The following is a 12,656-nucleotide window of genomic DNA, read 5'->3' as shown; positions in this document are numbered from 1 at the left end:
TTATGGATGTATACTGAAGCTGTAAGAGTTGTCTTACATCATTGATTTCCACTGCTTGACGTAAACATGGATATGTGCAGTCCCATCACATCTAGTCACTTAAATTGTGTTATGTTGTAGGCTGCCAAGTTACTCTTATGTTGGACTTGGCCCGTTCTGCAGGGTAATCTCCAAACTTTTGCCTTCACCTTCCGGTTTCTGAACCTTTTTTATTGGCCTTTAGGACTCTGCTCACTTTACCACTGCTAAACAGGGCTAAAGTGTGTGTTCTCTCTCCTTAAAACATCGGCCAAGGCCTATAAATTAAATACTACTAGTGGGCCATTCAGTACTGATTGTGCCACCCACTGAAGTAGCCTTTTCAACATGTTTCAGGTCGGCCTTTGCAGCTTGTGAGTGCAGTTTTAAACTGCCATTTCAACCTGGCAAACAAAACCTTTTGCCAGGCAAAAACCTTCATTTTTAATACATGTAAGTCACACCTAGGGTAGTTCCTGGACAGCCCAGTGTGCAATTTGCAATGTATTTAACAATTTTGACCTTTCTGTTTTACATGCCCTGGTAGTGAAAAACTCTTAAATCTGTTTTTCACTACTGCAAGGCCTACCTCTCCCATAGGATAACATTGGAGTTACCTTATTACATTTAAAAAAGGGTAACTTCCAAATGGGAACAGGTTAACGGTTCATGTTTGGTGTATTCAGAATTGTAATGAAAAATCCTCTTTTATGGTTGTCTGATGTTTGGTAAAATTTTGAAAACCCCACTTTTAGAAAGTTTAAGTGAATTAGGGGGCTGGCAGAGCCCCCTACTAGGTGCACACTCAACGTTTATCAGTGTTTTAATAAAGTGATCATTTTGATTATAATTTGTTGAATTGAGTGCATTCCAGCTGTATACATTTTAACTTTTAGAAAGTTGGCATTTTCCTGCTTTAGCCATTTATTGCCTGCAGTCTGTCTCTGGGTCGCATGTCTGGGTGTAGCTGGCAGTTAGTCTTTTTGCATTCCTCCAAGACAGCCACAATAGAGGGTTTAGGTGTGCCTGATTGGGCCATCACTGGCAAGATGGAAGGGTGGAGCTGGGCACTGCCCTACTTACACTTGAATTGCCTGTGTCCTCCAACCACACACATTGCTGCCTACCACCCTGTAGTTAATATGGAGCCAGAGCAGTGGGGGCAGGGAAACCTCTAGAAGCTATTCCCACTTCAAAGGAGGCAGCAGGTTTTAATATTGGACCTCCGACTCTGAATCTTCAGTACACTCCCGGACCTGTGGATACTACAGAAGAAGACTGCTGTGCTGCTTTGCTGCCAGGAGGCCTGCCCCTCTTCTGCCTTGCTGCTCCGCTGCCATCTTCACTGCTTGCCGAAAAGGAAGATTGGACCTGCACCCTTCATCCCAGGCTGGGGTGACTCCAAGGGTCAGCCAGCTGGCCTTCTGTTCTGAGCTACTGGGCCATAATAAGGTCAAGAGAGAGGCTCCCTGCAACTGCCAGGCTGACCTGCTGCTTAGACCTGCAACTAGGCCTGTCTGAGCCCTGCTGGCCTCTGCTGGAGTGAGTTCCTCACCGCCAACTGGTGCCTTTCCGATCCTGGGCGCATTGTGTTGCTCGGATAAGCTTCCCTGAAGTTTTTGGTATCTTCATGCACAGGGTCGTTCTTGCCAAGACCTTGCCTCCCCCAGCTACCAACCCAAAGTTCCGGTGAACCAAATCTTTGCGCAGCGACTTCCGCGGTCACCACTAACACGAAACTCCAGCCCTGACAGTTCGAGACACTGACAGGATCTTCATGCTACAGCAAGGACTGTCTGTGATTCGGAGCTGGCTCCTCGCGCTTACTCGGTGGACATCCGCAAAGCTCTCCCTGCCCCTCGCGGCCTCTTCCACCGCGAACAGAATTCTTGCCACTGGACTGAGAAGGTAGCTCTTTCAGCAGGACTAACTTGGTCCCTGTATTTGACTCACGCCCCATCATGGTCGGCCTGAACTTGTGATTTTCACCCAGTATCGCACTACCAGATAGCGGCGAGTGGTGCCTTGAGCTTTTTGGCACTATTGTCACTTAAATCTTTTAAAATGTATACCTATGGTTCTACTGAATGGATTTTTGGCCTTTTGGTGTCCAAATATATATATATATATATATATATATATATATATATATATATATATATATATATATATATATATATATGTGTGTACACACACACATATATATATATTTTGATTACTAGGAGCAAAGCCAAGGAAGATGGCCAAAAAGAAGTGCCTCTAGGGCGCTCTTTCGCCCCACTAAATAATCCTGCATCCATCCTGGGAGAATCTGTCCTGCTCGGGCTGTGTTGCACCTGGGTCTGGCTTCTGTGAATGCAGGAGTTGTGGTGCTCCAACCATCGACGCCTGCAGATTGTTTGACTTACCTGTGGGGCCTGAAACGCGGCTGGCAGCCCACATCCCAACTGCACCGCTGGATTTGTCCGCCCCCGGATGCCTGCGGGAGGTGCCACGCGGCAATGAAGGGCACATCCGTCGACCCCTCAATTCCTGCAGAATTGGAGGAGACGCAACTCAACCACTGCCACCATCTACGCCCATAGATCGTTGGGCCTACCTGTAGGGGCCTGAAATGCAGCTGGTGGCCCGTGTCCAGTTTGCGGCCACTTGATTTCTTAGCCTCCATATGCCTGCCGGGGAGGGCAGCGTGGCATTGAGAGGCACTGCCGGCAGCCCCCTTCCCTTCCCCCACTTTCCGCAGATACTCTAGGGACCCTGTGGCGCTTGGCAACTAGTCCTGTGGGCCCCTGGACATGTGGGACTCAAGCGGAGTGTGTGACCTGCGGCGCTCTAGCATGCTGGGTGGGGCCCAACTTCGGGCGGCCGGCAGGGCCTGTTGGTCTAGGGCCGCATGTGGAGTGCATCGAGGCCCAGGCTCTGTCGGAGCGGCACCCACAACGGCTTGAATTCTATGCGATGGGCCTCCCTGCCCAGACTGCTGAGATCGTTGGTGACTGCATGAGGGACTCACTTGTATGCCAGTGCTGGCCTGGCCTCCTTGGGGTAGTTGGTGCTGGGGCACATCACTGAATCGGCACCCCCTCACCCGTGAAGAGCTGCTTTGTGGTGGGGGACAGCCTGGTAGGTCTCTCGCCCCACAGGGGGACCAAGGCAGGGGTACCTGGGGCCCCCTGGGCCTAAGAGGGGCCTTGCACGGGGGAGTGGTTTTCTTTCTGTGATCTGAATACCAGCCCATGCCTGCAAGGATCTTCCTGCCCCCCTTTAGCTGTTCCGGTGTCGGAGCGGCTTGATGACCGTGGGCTGGAGTATTGCCAGGGCGTGCTGGCTTCCGCCTTCTGAGGCGTGTATACCAGTCCTTACCGCCAGCTCCGGGTCTGCACTACTGGCAGGGCAGGCCCTTGTCGGGTCTCCCCCTGGCCGATTGGATGATTAACCTGCTGACAGCCTGAACATTGGGCAAACTGCAGAGCAAAGCATCAGTCAGAAACTTTGGTGGGCCTAGGAACATCACAGGCCTATCTCCTGCACCCTGAGCACAGCTCTTCAAACACTTGACGTACCTTGGTCGCAAAGGCCTGCGGACATGGGTAGAGACCAGCCACAGTGCCAGGCCCAGGCCAACACCATTACGCAATATACCACCTCCCGCCAGTCCCCGCACAGGCTCGCACGGCATGGACGGGCATCCTCACCAGAGCAGTCCCCATATAGAGAGGCAGAACTATCCAGCTCTGCATCACTGCTGGTCATTCAGGGATCCAGAGAGACTGTGGAGGGACAGATTGACAACAGAAACAACAGGTATCACAAATGTTGATGGTCGCAAATTCACTGGAAAACCACATCAAGGATGGCAAAAGGCACTCAGGTCGAAACAACATAAGGTTACTGGGTTTCCAGGGACTAGCAGAGGGACAGTCAGCGGACACCTTCCTAGAAGACTGCGTATGGAAGAGACTGCGCCCCGGGACCTCTCAGATTTCTTTGTGGTGGAAAGGGCACACCAGGCTCTGACCACTTTTTCTCTGTAGGGGGCCCACCTAGGGCCCTCATTGCCAGGGTCACGAAGTACTGCAACAGGGACACCATGCTGAGGGCATCCAGGGAGCCCTCGGTCCTGCAATTCGAGAATTGTAACATCCTTATATACCCGGACTACACTCACAATTTGCAGGAGTGCTGCAAGTACTTCCTTGCTGTAAAGAAGAAGCTCTGCGAAATAAATCTAAAATATATGTTGCTATATCCTGTGAAGCTCCATGTTCTGCCTGATGGTAAACCACACTTCTTTGAACAACCGGAGGAGGTCTGGTCCTGGCTGGATTTGTCTCCCCACTTTTCTACAGGTCCACAGAGCACTGCTGACCTCTACTATGATCGTACCTGTGGGGCACAGATTGTCGCCCACGAGGTGGAGGCACCTGGCAGGGGACCTCATGGGGGCATTGTGGTGCATGAGGACGGCCCCTCAGACTCCGTCACAGAGCATCTGTCTCATGTGCCTAAGACTTTAATCACTGCGACCCCCGCTGAAATGGGTGCCCTTGGCTCCCCCTTTGTTCCGGTTGGACTAACTTGCACGTGCTGTTTTGTTGTACCTGACCGGTGTGGGGGGTGGTTCAGAGCTGTTTTTTTAGGATTGATTTGTTGGTTTATGCCATTGCTGTACGGGTGGAGGGGGCTTCCCAATTCACATCCACACTTACTTTCCACATGGCTGGTCCTGATGTCTACAAGTTGATATCCTGGAACGTGCGAGGTATGGGTGCTTATACTATGAGATACAGGGTAATGTCCTTCTTGTTGCGGAATGCTGTGCAGATCACATGCTTACATGAATCTCACCTTTCAGATTCAGAGGGCGCTAAACTGGGCAAGTGCTGGAAGGAGCTCTCTAATTATATAACATACACCAGAGAGATACTTATTTGGATAGCGCCCCGGGTTCCTTTTGCACTGACATACATGGAGGCCGAAGTTGAGGGGCGCTTTTTATTGCTACAGGGGAGACTAGATGGGACTGACATAGCCATCATGAACACCTACATGTCTAATAGAAATGATACACAATTTTTCCCTATGATCCAGGAGGTCCTCACACCGGCCGTAGGGGGATCAGTCCTCTGGGCATGTGATTTTAACTGCATCTTGGATCATGGTCCACAGATCCTAGGATGATGCTCTCCCTCCTGGAGGCGGTGGCTAATTTGGGACTTTCAGATATTTGGAGAGCCACTCATCCCGGTGTTAGGAATTCACTTGTTAATCCCTCACTCACAACACACATAGTCAATTGGGCCACATATTGATCTCAGACTCTCTGGAGGGCAAGGTGTGCTCCGTGTCCCACCTGTCTCAGTATCTTTCCGACCATGGCCCAGAACTCTGCGAGCTTGGCTGGGAGAAATGCACCCTGCATGCTCCTTGGATGTAAACTTGCACTTGAGAGTCTACAGAGTGTGGTGGTTGTGGGATATCGTCCCTGTGGCTCTTTCACCCTCTTCAACATCTACATGACACCGTTAGCCGACATCGTCAGAACCCACTACATCAGCATCATCATCATCAGCATCATCTCCTATACCGACGACACACAACTCGTCCTCTCATTCAGTGGACCTCATCACAACAAAGACCAGTTTCCACAACTGTTTGAACATTATCTCGGACTGGATGAAGAGCAACTGCCTGAAGATCAACACTGACAAAACCAAAGACCTTGTCTTCTCCACACACACCTCCTATGCTCTCTCACTGCCTCAGCTTCTGATGGCGGGGGTAGAGGGGATGGTCCGGTACCATTCTTGGTGCGACACACTGCACAGCTGTGAGAACGTACTGTTTAATTGGAATTTTTACGGGTCCCCTTTGTCAGGGAATTAAATTTCGGGTTCTGCCCATGTTCTGGGCACTTACAAGGTCAGTTAGAAGACCCAGGCGAGATGCCGGCTGTGATACCCTAGGGGATCTCTTTCTTATTGAGGAATTCATATCATTTGAGACAGCCCAAGATGCCTTTACTCTTGGTCCGGGGCACTTTCTTCAGCACTCCAGCCTTACGGCGATCACCAGGGACATCTGGACTGCCTTCTTAGCAGCTCCTCCCACTTCTCATACTTTCCCGGCCTTGTTGGAGATGGGTGGGGGCAACACCTGGTCACGCACTTTAAAAAGGCTATGTCGGCAGACAGGGGCAGGCTCCCTCCCCCCTTAGGGTGGCCTGGATTGGCGAACTGGATCTCAAGATCTCAATTGTCATATATGAGTGGGTTGGTAAGCTCTATATCAAGTAACACTAGATTTAAACTTACACATTTTACCTATCTTCATCAAATATATATGACACTCTACAGGTTACACAGAATAGACCCATCAAGGCCCCAGCGGTGCTCCCGATGCAGTCATCTGAGGGTCTTCCCTGCATCTCGCATGTCATTGTACGCTGGTGCGTGCTTTTTATGACAGGGTGGTTGGGAAGGTGATGGCAGTGGTGGTGATTCCTTGACTGGCAGACCCTTTTATATGGGTTCTGGGGATATTTGCCACGGTAAAGGCCCGGAAATGGCTTTTACATTTTTAAACCTGCTCCTTGTTCTGTCAAAGCACCGAGTGGCAATCACATGGATGGGTACAACTGGCCCAGACCTGCAGCATTGGGAGCCTGATGAGGCGGAGTGGACTGTGGCAGAAAAAGGTAGACTGAAATAATTTAGATCCGATGACAAACTGGGAGAGGACCTTGATACTTGGGGTGTACTACTATCTACCTTTTTGGACCCCTCTGGCTCGAACTGGATTTCAGGAGATGAAACTGGTAAGTGTTGGGTTTAGTCAGAGCTAGATATTGATATCTAGCTCTGACTAAACCCAACACTCGCATGTACTGTCTGTATTCTTTACTGATTAGTAGTGAACTCATGGGACTGGATATTGCATGGTGTTCAATGCATACGTACACATTGTAGTGTTTGCCTAGAATCTGGAAATGTACCTTCCTGTAACAAGGATTTCTGATGGATATATCTACTTGTGGATTCTTCAACTTTTGAATTTGCCCCTGCGCCAGCATTCCACTGAAACTTTTTCATAGCTCTCCCACATCGACGAGGATGTTACAATAGCACGACTCCGCTCTCGACTCCGAATTACGTCACCGGAGCCGTAATAAGACCTTGTTGGCATGCTGACGTTCGTTCCCTTTTTTCTGCGCCGTCAACACGTAACGGTTTTTCTGGGACTCTCTATTTCTTTAGGTATTACATTGTTTCAGTTAAAATCTATGGTGTAGCAGTGCGATGGCTACAGAAAAGAAGTCGGAGTTCAAGCCTTGTAGGGAGTGTGGGGGTCATATGTCTATCACAGATCCCCACGAAGATTGCCTTTGGTGTCTGTCGTTGGATCATGATGTCGAAGGATGTTAATCTTGTCGAACGATAAATCTGAAGGCGCTTAAGGAGATGGAGGCGAAGGCATTCATTGCCCAGGCGAGAAAGGAAAAGAGGGGCCGCAAGTGATCCAAGTTGAAGTCAACGACCTAGCACACCTTGGAGTCATTGAAGAAGCACAAAAAGAAGCATCGTCATGGGTCCTGGCGTCGTACTTTGAAGGGCAAGTCTTCGAGATCAGCTTCTCCAGTCCAGTGGCATCATGGTAAAGATAACATCTTAACTTAAACCTCACCTTCTCTGCAGGCGACTCTAGTCCATACTCCGGTGCCAAGGGATTCGCCGGCGCCCAGGGAGATGTCTCCTGCACCTCCGGCTTCATCTGCCCCGGCGTCCCCAGCGGCGCAGCCACAACCCGCCTCATGGCCTCGGTTGGATCCGGACCAGGCGGCTCCAGATCCTTATCCGCCCTTTCCCGGTCCAGGTGTGGATCCGTCGCATTTAACACATCCGGCACGCAGGCAGGCCCTGTGGGTCCGCTCGTACATAATTTGGGCATTCCCCAGCATTATGCCCAGGCACCATTCGCACCCTTCATGCCGACGCCTTCCCGGCTTCATTCAGCACCGCTGGCTGCTACTGAGGGTCCTTATTCGACGCCGGCACCGATGTCACCGGCGCCTCGCCTGGCGACGCCAGCGCCGATTCCGAAGATACGCTCCAGGATGGAGGCCAAGAGGCTGCTGGAATAAGAGGAGTTCCAGGGACAGTAAGAGCAAGCTGTGGAGAGGGAAATCCTTGACTCTGTGGATGACTTAGAGGGTCTTCAGGAGGCCAGTGGTTTTGGACACTTTCATGGAGTGGGAGCTTTCTTCCCCTAAGGCAATGCCTTCTCAGGACATGGTTTCTTATTACACTGTTATCAGGAAGGCTACTGACCTGTTGGATCTGCAATTGCCCACAGCAGAGGTCACGTGTGACATTCTGATTGAGGTTTTGCACTCTCCTTCTTCGGTGGTAGAGGCTTTGCTCCCATTCAATGAGGCTTTAACAGAGCCAATTTTGGAAATGTGGCAGAAGCCTATGTCTCAGCAAACAAAATACTGGAGCACACCCTTGTTTTGATTATTAGCATCCTTTGACTTTAATCTGATTTAGCGTGCATACACTCATTTTGTGCTATGTTCCGTTAGCACACAGTACATAGAGTCATGAAAAAAAGGGCTGCACCTTGCAGTTCATCATGAGTTGCACTGCTGCATGTACATAGTATTCCAAATGATTCACTTTCACCAAAGTCTCTCAAATTTCATCCATATTTATTTTCATTTTTATCCAAATTTCATTGTCACGCCAGGGTCATGAAATTCATTTGAACTTATGCATATAATTACTTCATGATTGCCCATCCATGCCTAAACATGAGCATTGTCTACTCGTGATGAACTGCAAGGTGCAGGCCATCTTTTTTCAGAAGCCTATGTCTACCACGGCAGTTTTCAAGGGCAGTGGCAAGTTGCTATAAGCCTGCTCTGGGGGATCCCGCTTTTCCAACCTCTCAACCTTCACTGGAGAGCTTTAATGGTTCAAGCTTCAAGCTCCAAACAGTCAGCTGGATCCTTCCTCTCCACCCCCGGGAATAGGTATTCAAAAAAGCTAGATCAGTCAGCCAAAAAAGTGTTCTCTTCGGCAAGCATGTCCTTAACCCCTTCGCTGCTAGGTCTTTTCCCCTCCTGTGCTAAGCCTTTTTTGGGCGATTTGGGGTAGTGCGTGCTTAGGCCCCTGTAACTTTTTGACCACGTAAGGTATCCACGCCAAATTTGCGTCCTTTTCTTCCAACATCATGTGGATTCTAAAGGTACCCAGGGTTTGTGGATTCCCTTGGAGGGGTCCCAGAAATTAACCAAAATGTAGTGAAATTTTTGTTTTTTCCAGAAAAATGGGAAAAACGGGCTGCAAATGAAAGCCTCTGGGTTTTTCCCTGCAAATGGTATCAAAAAAGGGTTTGTGGGGCTGAAATCTCCATTTTCTCAGCTTTTAGGTAATGACAGTCTTTTGTCAGAGAACCAACATTTTTCACACAGTTTTGGCATTTTTCTGGGACATAGACTATTTTTGCTATTTTTAGAGCTTTTCACCACCTTCCAGTTAATGGTAGAAATGAGTATGAAAGCAATAAGGGATCCTGGAAAGCTATACATTTTCGAAATGTAGACACAATTCTGAATTCACAAAGGGGTCATTTGTCTAAATCCATGAAGGTTCCTTTATAGAAACTAACAGTTAAATATTGGAATATTTGAAAATTTGTTGAAAAAAACAGCCTTTTGTCTCAACGTTTTCACCTATAACTTCTTGTAATTTTGACAGCTCTTGGAAAGCAATGTACTATTACATTCGTTAGACCTTCCTGGTTGTGGGGATATATAGGACTTGTAGTTTCTCCAAGAACCCGACGAACCCAGATCCAAAAACTGAGCAGCAACTTGCAATGATTTTTTTTATTTACTGGGTATAGAGCACTTATTCTTGGAAAATGTATATGTGGAAAACTCGGTATGAAAGACACCTATGTATTTCTGAATTGGGTACAAATTATAGAGTATAGAAACAGTATATAATTGCACATTTTCAAAATTGGGAACACTCATACTAGCATGAGAATTATTGGTCATTTTTGAAAAAGATTTTTTTTTTACACAATGTCTTTCATTGGGAAGGGAGAAATGCAAGAAAACTCAATTGGTAATAACAGTTGATTTACAAATCTGAATTACCCTAGGTCTCCCGATAAAAACGGTACCTCACTTGTGTGGGTCGGCCTTGTGCCTTTGACAGGAAACGGCGCAAAATGCAACGTGGTCACACCTCAATTTTGCAGTTAAAAATTGACCCTTTTATGGCAAAGTGCCTACCTGTAGTTTTTGCACCCTTGCTCTACCAGCACCTAGGGAAACCTAGCAAACCTACACATTTTTGAAAACTAGACAGCCAGGGGAATTCAGGATGGGGTGACTCGACTGCCTACCACCAGGTTGTGTTACCCAGAATCCTTTGCAAAGCTAAGAATTTGACAAAAAAACACATTTTCCTCACATTTCTGTGGTGGAAAGTTCTGGAATCTGCGTGGATCAACAAATTTCCACCCACCCAGCATTCCCCCAGGTCTCCCGAAACAAATGGTACCTCACTTGCGTGGGTAGGCATAGTGGCTGCGACATAAAACAGCGCAAAACGCAACGTGGTCGCACCTCAATTTCCCAGTGAAATCTTGCCATTTTTGGACAAAGAGACTACCTTTTGTTTTTGAGCCCTAGCTCTGCCAGCACCTAGGGAAACCTAGCAAACCTATATAATTTTGAAAACTAGAAACCCAGGGGAATTCAGAATGGGGTGACTCGACTGCCTTCCACCAGGTTTTGTGACCCAGAATCCCTTGCAAAGCTAGGAATTTGACAAAAAAACACATTTTCCTCACATTTCTGTGGTGGAAAGTTCTGGAATCTGCGTGGATCAACAAATTTCCACCCACCCAGCGTTCCCCCAGGTCTCCCGAAAAAAATGGTACCTCACTTGCGTGGATAGGCATAGTGGCTGCGACATGAAACAGCGCAAAACGCAACGTGGTCGCACCTCAATTTTCCCAGTGAAATCTTGCCATTTTTGGACAAAGAGACTACCTTTTGCTTTTGAGCCCTAGCTCTGCCAGCTCCCAGGGAAACCTAGCAAACCTATACATTTTTGAAAACTAGACACCCAGGGGAATTCAGGATGGGGTGACTCGACTGCCTTCCACCAGGTTTTGTTACCCAGAATCCCTTGCAAAGCTAAGAATTTGACAAAAAAAACACATTTTCCTCACATTTCTGTGGTGGAAAGTTCTGGAATCTGCGTGGATCAATAAATTTCCACCCACCCAGCGTTCCCCCAGGTCTCCCGAAAAAAATGGGACCTCACTTGCGTGGGTAGGCTTAGTGGCTGCAACAGGAAAAGGTTCAAATCGTACGGTGGTGAATTTATAATACCCTATAGCAAAACTACCTTGATTTTTTTGGGGGGGCACCTGAGTTTGTGGCCCGGGGCTCAGTGGCCATCTTTTGAAACTACCAAACCCAAACAGTTCTGAAAACTAGACACCCGGGGGAGTCCAGGTAGGTGTGGCATGGGTGGGTCCTCCAATGTTTTCCTACCCAGAAATCCCTGCAAACCTTAAATTTAGGTTATAAAACCATTTTTCCATACATTTTTGGGTGGGATCTCCCTGCCTGCACAAATGTCCTACCACCCAGCGTTCCCCTTGATCTCCCGAGTAAAATGATACCTCACTTGTGTGGGTGGGCCAAAGCCCTGTGACTAAGGTTGGGGTGCTTAATTTGTCAAACCTATATACTAGATTTTTTTTTAATTCATTTTTAGCCTGTTCTGCTTTGGGGCACCCACACAAGTGAGGTATCATTTTACTCTGGAGAACAAGGGGAACGCTGGGTGGTAGGACATTTTTGCCGGCACGGAGATCCCACGCAAACAAGTTTGGAAAAGTGTTTTTTTTACCTAATTTTAAGGTTTGCAAGGAATTCTGGGTAGGAATACATTGGGGGACCCACGCATGCCATACCTCCCTGGACTCCCCCGGGTGTCTAGTTCTCAGAACTGTTTGGGTTTGGTAGTTTCCAAAGATGGCCGCCGAGCTCTGGGTCAAAAACTAAGGTGCCCCCCCCAAAATCAAGGTAGTTTTGCTATAGGGTACGATTTGGACCTTTTCCTGTTGCAGCCACTATGCCTAACCACGCAAGTGAGTTACCATTTTTATCGGGAGACCTGGGGGAACGCTGGGTGGGAGGAAATTTGTTTGAGCCCAGTGATGCCACGCTTTCCCAAACAAAAAAGTGTGAAAAAAATTGATTTTTTCAGCTAAAATTGAGGTTTGCAAGGGATTCTGGGTAAAGGTAAACACCATTGTCAAGTCCACCAGCTTTTGCAAGAGGGGTTACCTGGGTTTTTGGTCCCGTGCTAGACTGCCATCTAGGGAAACCTACCAAACCCACACATTTCTGAAAAGTAGACACCCAGTGGCTTCCAAGGAGGTATGGCTTGCGTGGATCCTCCAACGTTCCTTTACCCAGAATCCCTTGCAAACCTCAATTTTAACTGAAAAAATCAGTTTTTTCTCACTTTTTTGTGTGGGAAAGCGTGGCATCACTGGGCTCACACAAATTTCCTCCCACCCAGTGTTCCCCCAGGTCTCCCGAT

General features: G+C 48.2%; 1 protein-coding gene across 1 annotated transcript in view; it reads left to right on the top strand.

Annotated features, from left to right (window-relative positions):
- TBC1D8B (TBC1 domain family member 8B) overlaps positions 1–12,656 on the top strand; it is a 1,086,956-nt gene that overhangs the window by 1,013,805 nt on the left and 60,495 nt on the right. The window lies entirely within an intron of this gene.

The sequence above is a fragment of the Lissotriton helveticus genome, chromosome 4_1 (assembly GCF_964261635.1).
Source record: "Lissotriton helveticus chromosome 4_1, aLisHel1.1, whole genome shotgun sequence".
Taxonomy (NCBI): Eukaryota; Metazoa; Chordata; class Amphibia; order Caudata; family Salamandridae; genus Lissotriton; species Lissotriton helveticus.
Note: the sequence above shows the minus strand (reverse complement) of the source record. Positions and strands in the feature narration are given on the sequence as shown.